The sequence below is a fragment of the Bombina bombina genome, chromosome 1 (genome assembly GCF_027579735.1).
Source record: "Bombina bombina isolate aBomBom1 chromosome 1, aBomBom1.pri, whole genome shotgun sequence".
Classification (NCBI taxonomy): domain Eukaryota; kingdom Metazoa; phylum Chordata; class Amphibia; order Anura; family Bombinatoridae; genus Bombina; species Bombina bombina.
Genome location: NC_069499.1, coordinates 835625182 through 835640693, shown reverse-complemented (window position 1 = coordinate 835640693; position 15512 = coordinate 835625182). Strand labels below are relative to the sequence as shown.

Below are 15512 nucleotides of genomic sequence, written 5' to 3'. Positions count from 1 at the left end.
AAAACACTTTTGGAAGTAGCGCTAAGTGTCTACCTCCACACTGCCTTGAATGCACCCGATCCTGTCTGATCTCGGAAGTTAAGCAGGGCCAGGCCTGGTCAGTACTTGGATGGGAGACCGCCTGGGAACACCAGGTGCGGTAGGCTTTTTTTTTTTTTTTTTAAAGCAGTGAAGCATGCTTCATATTAATTACTAGTAGCAATATTCTTTGAAACAACTGTATCTTGCAATTACTTAAAATCAGATGTCCATTGTATTAAAGATAATTATCTTTTGTAAAGACAGACAGGCAGGAAGGCAGAAAGAGGGGCAGGAAACTCTTTATCTGTGTATACTTGTTGTCATGGGTCAGCAAGTGATTCTGGGCCTGTACTGGCACTATTTATTAATTTATTTATATATTTGCCATCTAATTTTTAACCCCGTTTTAACTCTTCAATTTTTTACAGACTGTGAATGACAGCATGAGCAAGAACAAAACGCATTGGGAAGATGCACTAAGTGTCTACCGCCACACTGCCTTGAATGCACCCGATCCCGTCTGATCTCGGAAGTTAAGCAGGGCCAGGCCTGGTCAGTACCTGGATGGAAGACCGCCTGGGAACACCAGGTGCGGTAGGCTTTTTTTTTATTTTTAAAGCAGTGAAGCATGCTTCATATTTACTGATAGTAGCAATATTCTTTGAAACAACTGTATCTTGCAATTACTAAAAATCAGATGTCCATTGTATTAAAGATTATTATCTTTTGTAAAGACAGACAGACAGGCAGGCAGGCAGAAAGAGGGGCAGAAAACTCTTTATCTGTGTATACTTTTTGTCATGGGTCAGCAAGTGATTCTGGGCCTGTACTGGCACTATTTATTAATTTATTTATATATTTGCCATCTAAATTTTAACCCCGTTTTAACTCTTCAATTTTTTAAAGACTGTGAATGACAGCATGAGCAAGAACAAAACACGTTGGGAAGAGGCGCTAATTGTCTACCTCCACACTGCCTTGAATGCAACCAATCCTGTCTGATCTCAGAAGTTAAGCAGGGCCAGGCCTGGTCAATTCCTGGATGGGAGACCGCCTGGGAACACCATGTCCGGTACTTTTTTTTTTCCATTTTTAAAACAGTGAAGCATGCTTCATATTTACTGATAGTAGCAATATTCTTTGAAACAACTGTATCTTGCAGTTACTAAAAATCAGATGTCCATTGAATTAAAGATAATTATCTTTTGTAAAGACAGACAGGCAGGCAGGCAGAAAGAGGGGCAGGAAACTCTTTATCTGTGTATACTTGTTGTCATGGGTCAGAAAGTGATTCTGGGCCTGTACTGGCACTATTTATTAATTTATTTATATATTTGCCATCTAATTTTTAACCCCGTTTTAACTCTTCAATTTTTTACAGACTGTGAATGACAGCATGAGCAAGAACAAAACGCATTTGGAAGAGGCACTAAGTGTCTACCGCCACACTGCCTTGAATGCACCTGATCCCAGAAGTTAAGCAGGGCCAGGCCTGGTCAATACCTGGATGGGTGACCGCCTGGGAACACCAGGTGCGGTAGGATTTATTTTTTATTTTTAAAGCAGTGAAGCATGCTTCAAATTTATTGATAGTAGCAATATTCTTTGAAACAACTGTATCTTGCAGTTACTAAAAATCAGATGTCCATTGTATTAAAGATAATTATCTTTTGTAAAGACAGACAGGCAGGCAGGCAGAAAGAGGGGCAGGAAACTCTTTATCTGTGTATACTTTTTGTCATGGGTCAGCAAGTGATTCTGGGCCTGTACTGGCACTATTTATTAATTTATTTATATATTTGCCATCTAATTTTTAACCCCGTTTTAAGCCTTCAATTTTTTACAGACTGTGAATGACAGCATGAGCAACAAAACGCATTGGGAAGAGCAACTAAGTGTTTACTGCAACACTGCCTTGAATGCACCCGATCCCGTCTGATTTCAAAAGTTAAGCAGGGCCAGGCCTGGTCAGTACCAGGATGGGAGACCGTCTGGGAACACCAGGTGCGGTAGGCTTTTTTTTTATTTTTAAAGCAGTGAAGCATGCTTCATATTTACTGATAGTAGCAATATTCTTTGAAACAACTGTATCTTGCAATTACTAAAAATCAGATGTCCATTGTATTAAAGATAATTATCTTTTGTAAAGACAGACAGGCAGGCAGGCAGAAAGAGGGGCAGGAAACTCTTTATCTGTGTATACTTTTTGTCATGGGTCAGCAAGTGATTCTGGGCCTGTACTGGCACTATTTATTAATTTATTTATATATTTGCCATCTAAATTTTAACCCCGTTTTAACTCTTCAATTTTATACAGACTGTGAATGACAGCATGAGCAAGAACAAAACACGTTGGGAAGAGGTGCTAATTGTCTACCTCCACACTTGTCTACCTCCACACTGCCTTGAATGCAACCAATCCCGTCTGATCTCAGAAGTTAAGCAGGGCCAGGCCTGGTCAATTCCTGGATGGGAGACCGCCTGGGAACACCATGTCCGGTACTTTTTTCCATTTCCTTGATTTTACATATTTATTGATTTGAAGATACTTTGCATTGATTATACTTACATTGAAGTCATACCGTGGAAGTAATAATTTCTTAGACACATCTTTTTATGTCACTTTTAGCACCTTTAGGAATTATTTCAACATATATTAAAATATATTATATAAGATAATATATAATGAAACTGAATTTTACTATTTACCTTTTGAAAAGCTGCAAACTAAATATTTATTATGTAACAAAGGGCCATAATCCTCATTCTGAATTAGAAACTAAAATATATTCAAGGGAATCGTTGTCAATATGTTTTTCTGAATTTCTTCTATCTCTATGCTGGCAGGTTTTTTTTATCATCCGATAAGACAACTCTGTTTAACAATATTGCTTTCACTTTAATAAAACACATCGTAATAAAAGGTCACTTCTCTTTTTGACTTATCTGGACTCCAGTCCAGTCTGGACTATTATAGTCAGGGATCAGGGTGGGGAGCAGACACCTATGCATGCAAATGCACTGAATTTGTCAAGTTTGTGCGAGTGAAGCTCTAGGGGTCGATTTATCAACACCCGTATGCATCTGTTTCCGTGCGAGCCTTTGGGCTCGCTGGAAACAGGAGTTAAGAAGCAGTGGTCTTATGACCGCTGCTTCTTAACTCATCTGCCACCTCTGAGGTGGCGGACAGCAATCAGCCCAATCGGATACAATCAGGATGATTGACACCCCCTGCTAGCGGCCGCGAATGTGCAGGGGGTGGCATTGCACAAGCATTTCACTATAAATGCTTGTGCAATGATAAATGCCGACAGCGTATGCTGTCAGCATTTATTGATGTGCGGCGGACATGATCTGCTACAGCAGATCATGTCCGCCGGCACATTAGTAAATCGGCCCCATAGCGCAAACTGTTAGGGTTTTTAAAAAAATGTGCACCAAATACAACATAAGTACATTAAAATAAAGTGTTACACCCATATATACACACTATCTAATAAAATGATTAACTGAAATATTACTACAATATTTTTTATAAGGGTTAAAAGGTATATGGTATAAGAAAAGGTGCTTTAACTTACTTCAGCTGTAGGTCTTACACAGTGTTGGGTTAGTGCGCAAACAATAAGTATTTTTTTAAAAGCGCGCTCTATTGAAAACTATATGAATCAATATGTATAGGCTGTGGACTCATTCTCATGGTTCAGAAATCTCCCATTCAAAATGCTCAGTCTCTCATAACGGCAATGCATGTGAGTTACTTGTTGGTGAAAAAGAAATCCGGATCTGCACAATCGCTACTATTGCTTGCTGTTCTGCGTAAAGTGATGAGCGCTGTGTATGCGCAGTCATAATACTCATAAACAGGTAGCAAAAGAGCAGGGCACACACTTAAGGGGTATGTAAATAGCTTTCAGTGACAGGCTTTGCATAAAGGTCCTCACAGAGGGATAGTACAGGAGTCAGCTTTCAATTCAAATTCTCGTGAAATATATTACAAAAGGTGAGGATTCATGACGGAAACATATCTTTTTAATATTAATGAAATAATCCTTTCCACCAACATTTTATTTTGCTATCTGCCCCTTTAAATATTGAAAAATTGGTTATTAAAGGGACAGCTGCTGTTATCTTAGTGCCCTGGAGCAACATACTAAGGCTTCTTGCAGCCAAACGTTTGTATGTGCACACATCTGAAGAGACAGCTGAAATGGGAGGGTTAAAGATTTTATTCGGCATCACAGGAGAAGCTTTCAAGAAGTGAAAAAAAGAAATGAAAACACATGCAGCAAGAAAATGAGATTAATAAACAAACAATGACATCTACTAAACAAAGGTAGGTAAACCTATTACTAAAAATTATCATTCACTGTGCATTTTGTGAGAAATTTTACTGTGAGCATGCATGCAAAGCATACTTAAAGGTACAGTCTAGTCAAAACTAGATAATAAAAAATGCACTTTTAAACAACTTTCCCATTTACTTTTATCATCAAATTTGCTTTGTTCAATTGGTATTCTCTGTTGAAAGCTAAACCTAGGTAGGCTCATATGCTAATTTCTAAACCATTGAACCGCCTCTTATCTCAGTGCATTTTGACAGTTTTTTACAGTTAGACACTGCTAGTTCATGTGTGTCATATAGATTGCATTGTGCTAACTCCTGTGTAGTTATTTATGAGTCAGTGCTGATTGGCTAAAATACAAGTCTGTCAAAGGAACTGAAATAAGGGGGCAGTCTACAGAGGCTTAGATACAAGGTAATCACAGAGGTAAAAAGTATATTAATATAACTGAGATAAGGGGCAGTCTGCAGAGGCTTAGATACATGGTAATCACAGAGGTAAAAATTATATTAATATAACTGAGATAAGGGGCAGTCTGCAGAGGCTTAGATACAAGGTAATCACAGAGGTAAAAAGTGTATTAATATAACTATGTTGGTTATGCAAAACTGTGGAATGGGTAATAAAGGGATTATCTATCTTTTAAAACAATACAAATTCTGGAGTAGTTTGTCCCTTTAAGTACACAAAAACCAGTGTACATGTGAAGCATACTTAAGTACACTGCATGTGCTCAGAGCTGGTATTGCATGTATTGCGTGTGAAATGACTCAGCATGTGTCATGTACACAACTGCTGGCTCTCTTCGCAGATACACTTTTTAAAATTAGTGTGCTCCTATTAGGAAAGGTAAATTTAAACAGTGATATATGTTTTCTAGAGCATTTTTGCCAATGCATACATACCCCCCAACTGTCCTGATTTTCGCGGGACAGTCCCGATTTTAGGGGTCTGTCCCCCTGTCCCGGGTTGCTAGCCATGTGTCCCGATTTGCCTCAGGCATTAAAAAAAATAAAATAAAATAAAAAAAATTAATTTTGTTGGGCCCATACTCAGAAGCAGCTGACTTTGCTCTGACAGGGTTAGATACCTGTTAGATTCCCTGTGGAAAAGGAATGGTGTATGGGTTAAGCAGGAGTAAGAAGGCTGTATACACTCTGACCACGGGTAATGGTGACCTCTCTAACCTACCTCTGGTAGTGATGATGTCTAACCCCTGGTGATAATACTAACATGCCTTCAGTTTTATACAATGAGCAGTGCTAATACCAGGGTAACGAACAGTGGCAGCCGAAGACTACAAGGCTAATGTGCTTGCCAACCCCAGGACCTCATACAATAAATTACAGATACTCATATATGATGTAGTGTGTGTGTCTATCTGTATCCATAACTCTGTGTGTGTGTATCTGTATGTATAAGTGTATGCTATGTAGTGTGTGTGTGTGTGTGTGTGTGTGTGTCTGCATGTATAAATGTAAGCTATGTAGTGTGTGTATGTGTATCTGCATGTATAAGTATGTATCTGCATGTATAAGTGTATGCTATGTAGTGTGTTTCTGCATGTATAAGTGTATACTATATAGTGTCTGTGTATCTGCATGTATATGTGTGCTGCCTGTATAAGTGTATGCCATGTAGTGTGTGTGTATCTTCGTGTGTAAGTGTATGCTATGTAGTGTGTGTGCATCTGCATGTATAAATGTATGCTATGTAGTGTGTGTGTATCTGCATGTATAAGTGTATGCTATGTAGTGTGTGTGTATCTGCATGTATAAGTGTATGTTATGTAGTGTGTGTGTATTTGCATGTGTATGCTATATAGTGTGTGTGTATCTGTATGTATAAGTGTATACTATGTAGTGTGTGTGTGTATCTGCATGTATAAGTGTATGCTATGTAGTGTGTGTGTATCTGCATGTGTAAATGTATGCTATGTAGTGTGTGTGTATCTGCATGTGTAAGTGTATGCTATGTAGTGTGTGTGTGTGTATCTGCATGTGTAAGTGTATGCTATGTAGTGTGTGTGTGTATCTGCATGTATAAGTGTATGCTATGTAGTGTGTGTGTATCTGCATGTATAAGTGTATGCTATGTAGTGTGTGTGTATCTGCATGTATAAGTGTGTATCTGCATGTATAAGTGTGTATCTGCATGTATAAGTGTATGCTATATAGTGTGTGTGTATCTGCATGTATAAGTGTGTATCTGCATGTATAAGTGTATGCTATGTAGTGTGTGTGTATCTGCATGTATAAGTGTGTATCTGCATGTATAAGTGTGTATCTGCATGTATAAGTGTATGCTATATAGTGTGTGTGTATCTGCATGTGTAAATGTATGCTATGTAGTGTGTGTGTATCTGCATGTATAAGTGTATGCTATGTAGTGTGTGTGTATCTGCATGTGTAAGTGTATGCTATGTAGTGTGTATGTGTATCTTCATGTATAAGTGTATGCTATGTAGTGTGTGTGCATCTGCATGTATAAGTGTATGCTATGTAGTGTGTGTGTGTATCTGCATGTGTAAGTGTATGCTATGTAGTGTGTGTGTGTATCTGCATGTGTAAGTGTATGCTATGTAGTGTGCTACTGTGCATTTTTGCTGACTTTAAAGGCCAGAATCTAGAATATTAATGGAGAATGCAGAGAGCAGTTTTAAATAATTTATTATTAAATGTCTAATTAAGATAAAAATATTTAGCAATGTCTTTGCAAAGGCATATTAAATACATAGCTCACATAGCGATACCAGTGGTTTGAGCTTGTGTTTGATTTGCTGCCTGTGTATTAAAATGTATGACTTTATTTAGAATTTTATTTATATTACTTTGGTCTTATGGTTTTTAAGCCCCGCCCACATTTCATTTTTTTGCCGCGGAGGGGGGGGGGGGGGTCCCTCTTTTGAATTTTGAAATGTTGGGAGGTATGTGTATAGGAAAAATGCCCCCCCAAAGAGATCTACTTCATTTACGGCGAGTAGCTGCAGGGGTGGAACAATCACTGTTGCAGATGGGGCTCATAGACATAGGAACAGCACACCACTCACTGCTTACTCAATCTAATCTCCTCCAGTGTGCTGCTTAAACACTCGGCTGCTGCGCTAATATAATGCAGCAGAGAGTTGATCAAGTCAGTGAGAGTGAGCAGTGACTGTTTACAAGCAGCACCATGCTTTCAAAGTTTGCCTTCCGAAACCAGGAAGAAATTGCAAACTAACCATGGCAACCATGATGTCATGGATTTGCTGTGTTCCTGCCTGAGTGCTCTAACAGGAGTTCTGTGCTGACTGACAGCTGCATCATCCAACCATCAGCAAGCAGCCCGGGCTCAAGCCTCACACTGCACATCGTGCTGCTGACAGGCAGTGCAGCTTCAGGAGGAAAGAGCTAAGTAATAAATCCTTTTTTCATTTACACTGTGGCTGCTCAGAAATGCAGAAGTTGTTTAGAAATGAAGATAATTTTGTATTCTTCATTGTAAACTCTTCATGCCATTCCTGTGAAAAGTAAGTTGTTGTTTTTGTCACTAATTTAATTAATACAAACATTTTTGTGGTATGTAATGCTGCCTAACTACAGCATAAAAACAACCTATTTCCCCTGAAATAAAGCTTACTGCTCTAAAATCAGCTTGCATGGGGCAAAACTAGAACATGAGTTATATGTAAATAAATGTATTTCCTTCTCTATGTATGCATGTGTGTATATATGCATGTGTGTATAAATGTATGTATGTGTGTTATGTGTTTAATATTTGTATTATGTATGTGTGTATAAATGTATTTATTTATGTGTGTATAAATGTATGTATATGTGTGTTATGTGTATAATATTTGTATTATGTATGTGTGTATAAATGTATTTATTTATGTGTGTATAAATGTATGTATATGTGTATTATATGTATGTGTGTATAAATGTATGTATATTTGTATTATGTATGTGTGTATAAATGTATTTATTTATGTGTGTATAAATGTATGTATATGTGTATTATGTGTGTGTATATGTATGTATGTATGTGTGTATAAATGTATGTATATGTGTATTATGTGTGTGTATGTATGTGTGTATAAATGTATGTATATGTGTATTATTTATGTGTGTATAAATGTATGTATATGTGTATTATGTATGTGTGTATAAATGTGTGTATAAATGTGTGTATATGTGTATTATGTATATGTATGTGTGTATAAATGTATGTTTATGTGTATTATATGTGTGTATAAATGTATGTATATTTGTATTATGTATGTGTGTATAAATGTACTTATGTGTGTATAAATGTATGTATATTTGTATTATGTATGTGTGTATAAATGTATTCATGTATGTGTGTATAAATGTATTCATGTATGTGTGTATAAATGTATGTATATTTGTATTATGTATGTGTGTATAAATTTATTTATGTGTGTATCAATGTATGTATATGTGTATTATGTGTGTATGTATGTGTGTATAAATGTATGTATATTTGTATTATGTATGTGTGTATAAATGTATTTATGTATGTGTGTATAAATGTATGCATATTTGTATTATGTATGTGTGTATAAATGTATGTATATTTGTATTATGTATGTGTGTATTAATGTATGTATATTTGTATTATGTATGTGTGTATAAATGTAGGTATATTTGTATTATGTATGTGTGTATAAATGTATGTATATTTGTATTATGTATGTGTGTATAAATGTATGTATATGTGTATTATTTATGTGTGTATAAATGTATGTATATGTGTATTATGTATGTGTGTATAAATGTGTGTATATGTGTATTATGTATATGTATGTGTGTATAAATGTATGTTTATGTGTATTATATGTATGTATATTTGTATTATGTATGTGTGTATAAATGTACTTATGTGTGTATAAATGTATGTATATTTGTATTATGTATGTGTGTATAAATGTATTCATGTATGTGTGTATAAATGTATTCATGTATGTGTGTATAAATGTATTCATGTATGTGTGTATAAATGTATGTATATTTGTATTATGTATGTGTGTATAAATTTATTTATGTGTGTATCAATGTATGTATATGTGTATTATGTGTGTATGTATGTGTGTATAAATGTATGTATATTTGTATTATGTATGTGTGTATAAATGTATTTATGTATGTGTGTATAAATGTATGTATATTTGTATTATGTATGTGTGTATAAATGTATGTATATTTGTATTATGTATGTGTGTATTAATGTATGTATATTTGTATTATGTATGTGTGTATAAATGTATGTATATTTGTATTATGTATGTGTGTATAAATGTATGTATATGTGTATTATTTATGTGTGTATAAATGTATGTATATGTGTATTATGTATGTGTGTATAAATGTGTGTATAAATGTGTGTATATGTGTATTATGTATATGTATGTGTGTATAAATGTATGTTTATGTGTATTATATGTGTGTATAAATGTATGTATATTTGTATTATGTATGTGTGTATAAATGTACTTATGTGTGTATAAATGTATGTATATTTGTATTATGTATGTGTGTATAAATGTATTCATGTATGTGTGTATAAATGTATTCATGTATGTGTGTATAAATGTATGTATATTTGTATTATGTATGTGTGTATAAATTTATTTATGTGTGTATCAATGTATGTATATGTGTATTATGTGTGTATGTATGTGTGTATAAATGTATGTATATTTGTATTATGTATGTGTGTATAAATGTATTTATGTATGTGTGTATAAATGTATGCATATTTGTATTATGTATGTGTGTATAAATGTATGTATATTTGTATTATGTATGTGTGTATTAATGTATGTATATTTGTATTATGTATGTGTGTATAAATGTAGGTATATTTGTATTATGTATGTGTGTATTAATGTATGTATATTTGTATTATGTATGTGTGTATAAATGTATGTATATGTGTATTATTTATGTGTGTATAAATGTATGTATATGTGTATTATGTATGTGTGTATAAATGTGTGTATATGTGTATTATGTATATGTATGTGTGTATAAATGTATGTTTATGTGTATTATATGTATGTATATTTGTATTATGTATGTGTGTATAAATGTACTTATGTGTGTATAAATGTATGTATATTTGTATTATGTATGTGTGTATAAATGTATTCATGTATGTGTGTATAAATGTATTCATGTATGTGTGTATAAATGTATTCATGTATGTGTGTATAAATGTATGTATATTTGTATTATGTATGTGTGTATAAATTTATTTATGTGTGTATCAATGTATGTATATGTGTATTATGTGTGTATGTATGTGTGTATAAATGTATGTATATTTGTATTATGTATGTGTGTATAAATGTATTTATGTATGTGTGTATAAATGTATGCATATTTGTATTATGTATGTGTGTATAAATGTATGTATATTTGTATTATGTATGTGTGTATAAATGTATGTATATGTGTATTATGTATGTGTGTATAAATGTATGTATATTTGTATTATGTATGTGTGTATAAATGTATGTATATGTGTATTATTTATGTGTGTATAAATGTATGTATATGTGTATTATGTATGTGTGTATAAATGTGTGTATAAATGTGTGTATATGTGTATTATGTATATGTATGTGTGTATAAATGTATGTTTATGTGTATTATATGTGTGTATAAATGTATGTATATTTGTATTATGTATGTGTGTATAAATGTACTTATGTGTGTATAAATGTATGTATATTTGTATTATGTATGTGTGTATAAATGTATTCATGTATGTGTGTATAAATGTATTCATGTATGTGTGTATAAATGTATGTATATTTGTATTATGTATGTGTGTATAAATTTATTTATGTGTGTATCAATGTATGTATATGTGTATTATGTGTGTATGTATGTGTGTATAAATGTATGTATATTTGTATTATGTATGTGTGTATAAATGTATTTATGTATGTGTGTATAAATGTATGCATATTTGTATTATGTATGTGTGTATAAATGTATGTATATTTGTATTATGTATGTGTGTATTAATGTATGTATATTTGTATTATGTATGTGTGTATAAATGTAGGTATATTTGTATTATGTATGTGTGTATTAATGTATGTATATTTGTATTATGTATGTGTGTATAAATGTATGTATATGTGTATTATTTATGTGTGTATAAATGTATGTATATGTGTATTATGTATGTGTGTATAAATGTGTGTATATGTGTATTATGTATATGTATGTGTGTATAAATGTATGTTTATGTGTATTATATGTATGTATATTTGTATTATGTATGTGTGTATAAATGTACTTATGTGTGTATAAATGTATGTATATTTGTATTATGTATGTGTGTATAAATGTATTCATGTATGTGTGTATAAATGTATTCATGTATGTGTGTATAAATGTATTCATGTATGTGTGTATAAATGTATGTATATTTGTATTATGTATGTGTGTATAAATTTATTTATGTGTGTATCAATGTATGTATATGTGTATTATGTGTGTATGTATGTGTGTATAAATGTATGTATATTTGTATTATGTATGTGTGTATAAATGTATTTATGTATGTGTGTATAAATGTATGCATATTTGTATTATGTATGTGTGTATAAATGTATGTATATTTGTATTATGTATGTGTGTATTAATGTATGTATATTTGTATTATGTATGTGTGTATAAATGTATGTATATTTGTATTATGTATGTGTGTATAAATGTATGTATATGTGTATTATTTATGTGTGTATAAATGTATGTATATGTGTATTATGTATGTGTGTATAAATGTGTGTATAAATGTGTGTATATGTGTATTATGTATATGTATGTGTGTATAAATGTATGTTTATGTGTATTATATGTGTGTATAAATGTATGTATATTTGTATTATGTATGTGTGTATAAATGTATGTATATTTGTATTATGTATGTGTGTATAAATGTATTCATGTATGTGTGTATAAATGTATTCATGTATGTGTGTATAAATGTATGTATATTTGTATTATGTATGTGTGTATAAATTTATTTATGTGTGTATCAATGTATGTATATGTGTATTATGTGTGTATGTATGTGTGTATAAATGTATGTATATTTGTATTATGTATGTGTGTATAAATGTATTTATGTATGTGTGTATAAATGTATGCATATTTGTATTATGTATGTGTGTATAAATGTATGTATATTTGTATTATGTATGTGTGTATTAATGTATGTATATTTGTATTATGTATGTGTGTATAAATGTATGTATATTTGTATTATGTATGTGTGTATAAATGTATGTATATGTGTATTATGTATGTGTGTATAAATGTATGTATATGTGTATTATGTGTGTGTATATGTATGTATGTATGTGTGTATAAATGTATGTATATGTGTATTATGTGTGTATAAATTGTATAAATGTATGTATGTGTGTATAAATGTGTGTATATGTGTATTATGTATATGTATGTGTGTATAAATGTATGTTTATGTGTATTATATGTGTGTATACATGTATGTTTATTTGTATTATGTATGTGTGTATAAATGTATTCATGTATGTGTGTATAAATGTATGTATATTTGTATTATGTATGTGTGTATAAATTTATTTATGTGTGTATCAATGTATGTATATGTGTATTATGTGTGTATGTATGTGTGTATAAATGTATGTATATTTGTATTATGTATGTGTGTATAAATGTATTTATTATGTATGTGTGTATAAATGTATGTATATTTGTATTATGTATGTGTGTATAAATGTATGTATATTTGTATTATGTATGTGTGTATTAATGTATGTATATTTGTTTTATGTATGTGTGTATAAATGTATGTATATTTGTATTATGTATGTGTGTATAAATGTATGTATATGTGTATTATGTGTGTGTGTATGTATGTGTGTATAAATGTATGTATATGTGTATTATGTGTGTTTATATGTATGTATGTATATGTGTATTATGTGTGTGTATGTATGTGTGTATAAATGTATGTATATGTGTATTATTTGTGTGTGTATGTATGTGTGTATAAATGTATGTATATGTGTATTATGTATGTGTGTATAAATGTGTGTATATTTGTATTATGTATATGTATGTGTGTATAAATGTATGTTTATGTGTATTATATGTGTGTATAAATGTATGTATATTTGTATTATGTATGTGTGTATAAATGTACTTATGTGTGTATAAATGTATGTATATTTGTATTATGTATGTGTGTATAAATGTATTCATGTATGTGTGTATAAATGTATGTATATTTGTATGTGTGTATAAATGTATGTATATTTGTATTATGTATGTGTGTATAAATTTATTTATGTGTGTATCAATGTATGTATATGTGTATTATGTGTGTATGTATGTGTGTATAAATGTATGTATATTTGTATTATGTATGTGTGTATAAATGTATTTATGTATGTGTGTATAAATGTATGCATATTTGTATTATGTATGTGTGTATAAATGTATTTATGTATGTGTGTATAAATGTATGTATATGTGTAGTATGTATGTGTGTATAAATGTTTGTTTATGTGTATATGTATGTATGTGTGTAGTATGTATGTGTGTATAAATGTATGTATATTTGTATTATGTATGTGTGTATAAATGTATTTATGTGTGTATAAATGTATGTATATTTGTATTATGTATGTGTGTATAAATGTATGTATATGTGTATTATGTATGTGTGTATAAATGTATGTATATGTGTATTATGTATGTGTTTATAAATGTATGTATATGTGTATTATGTATATTTGTATTATGTATGTGTGTATAAATGTATTTATGTGTGTATAAATGTATGTATATGTGTATAAATGTATGTATATGTGTATTATGTATGTGTGTATAAATGTATGTATATTTGTATTATGTATGTGTGTATAAATGTATTCATGTATGTGTGTATAAATGTATGTATATTTGTATTATGTATGTGTGTATAAATTTATTTATGTGTGTATCAATGTATGTATATGTGTATTATGTGTGTGTGTATGTATGTATGTGTGTATAAATGTATGTATATTTGTATTATGTATGTGTGTATAAATGTATTTATTTATGTGTGTATAAATGTATGTATATGTGTATTATATGTGTGTGTATATGTATGTATATGTGTATTATGTGTGTGTATGTGTATTTGTATTATGTATGTGTGTATAAATGTGTGTATATTTGTATTATGTATGTGTGTATAAATGTATGTATATGTGTATTATATGTATGTGTGTATAAATGTATGTATATGTGTATTATATGTATGTGTGTATAAATGTATGTATATGTGTATTATATGTGTGTGTATATGTATGTATATGTGTATTATGTGTGTGTGTATACGTATGTGTATTTGTATTATGTGTGTATAAATGTATGTATATTTGTATTATGTATGTGTGTATAAATGTATGTATGTGTGTATTAATGTATGTATATTTGTATTATGTATGTGTGTATAAATGTATGTATATTTGTATTATGTATGTGTGTATAAATGTATGTATATGTGTATTATGTGTGTGTGTATGTATGTGTGTATAAATGTATGTATATGTGTATTATGTGTGTGTATATGTATGTATGTATGTGTGTATAAATGTATGTATATGTGTATTATGTGTGTGTATGTATGTGTGTATAAATGTATGTATATGTGTATTATTTGTGTGTGTATGTATGTGTGTATAAATGTATGTATATGTGTATTATGTATGTGTGTATAAATGTGTGTATATGTGTATTATGTATATGTATGTGTGTATAAATGTATGTTTATGTGTATTATATGTGTGTATAAATGTGTGTATATTTGTATTATGTATGTGTGTATAAATGTACTTATGTGTGTATAAATGTATGTATATTTGTATTATGTATGTGTGTATAAATGTATTTATGTATGTGTGTATAAATGTATGTATGTGTGTATTAATGTATGTATATTTGTATTATGTATGTGTGTATAAATGTATGTATATGTGTATTATGTGTGTGTGTATGTATGTGTGTATAAATGTATGTATATGTGTATTATGTGTGTGTATATGTATGTATGTATGTGTGTATAAATGTATGTATATGTGTATTATGTGTG

At 30.8% G+C, this 15512-nt stretch overlaps 2 non-coding genes and 2 pseudogenes across 2 annotated transcripts; all 4 read left to right on the top strand.

Annotated features, from left to right (window-relative positions):
- The first annotated feature begins 27 nt into the window (after positions 1-27).
- LOC128646298 (5S ribosomal RNA) lies at positions 28-146 on the top strand. Its single transcript, XR_008400258.1, has one exon. It is a non-coding gene; the product is annotated as a 5S ribosomal RNA (ribosomal RNA).
- Positions 147-503: 357 nt separating this feature from the next.
- On the top strand, positions 504-622 carry LOC128646275 (5S ribosomal RNA). The gene has a single exon (XR_008400238.1). It is a non-coding gene; the product is annotated as a 5S ribosomal RNA (ribosomal RNA).
- Positions 623-1456: 834 nt separating this feature from the next.
- On the top strand, positions 1457-1565 carry LOC128646224 (uncharacterized; annotated as a pseudogene).
- A 353-nt stretch (positions 1566-1918) lies between these two features.
- On the top strand, positions 1919-2037 carry LOC128646166 (uncharacterized; annotated as a pseudogene).
- The last annotated feature ends 13475 nt before the right edge of the window (positions 2038-15512 follow it).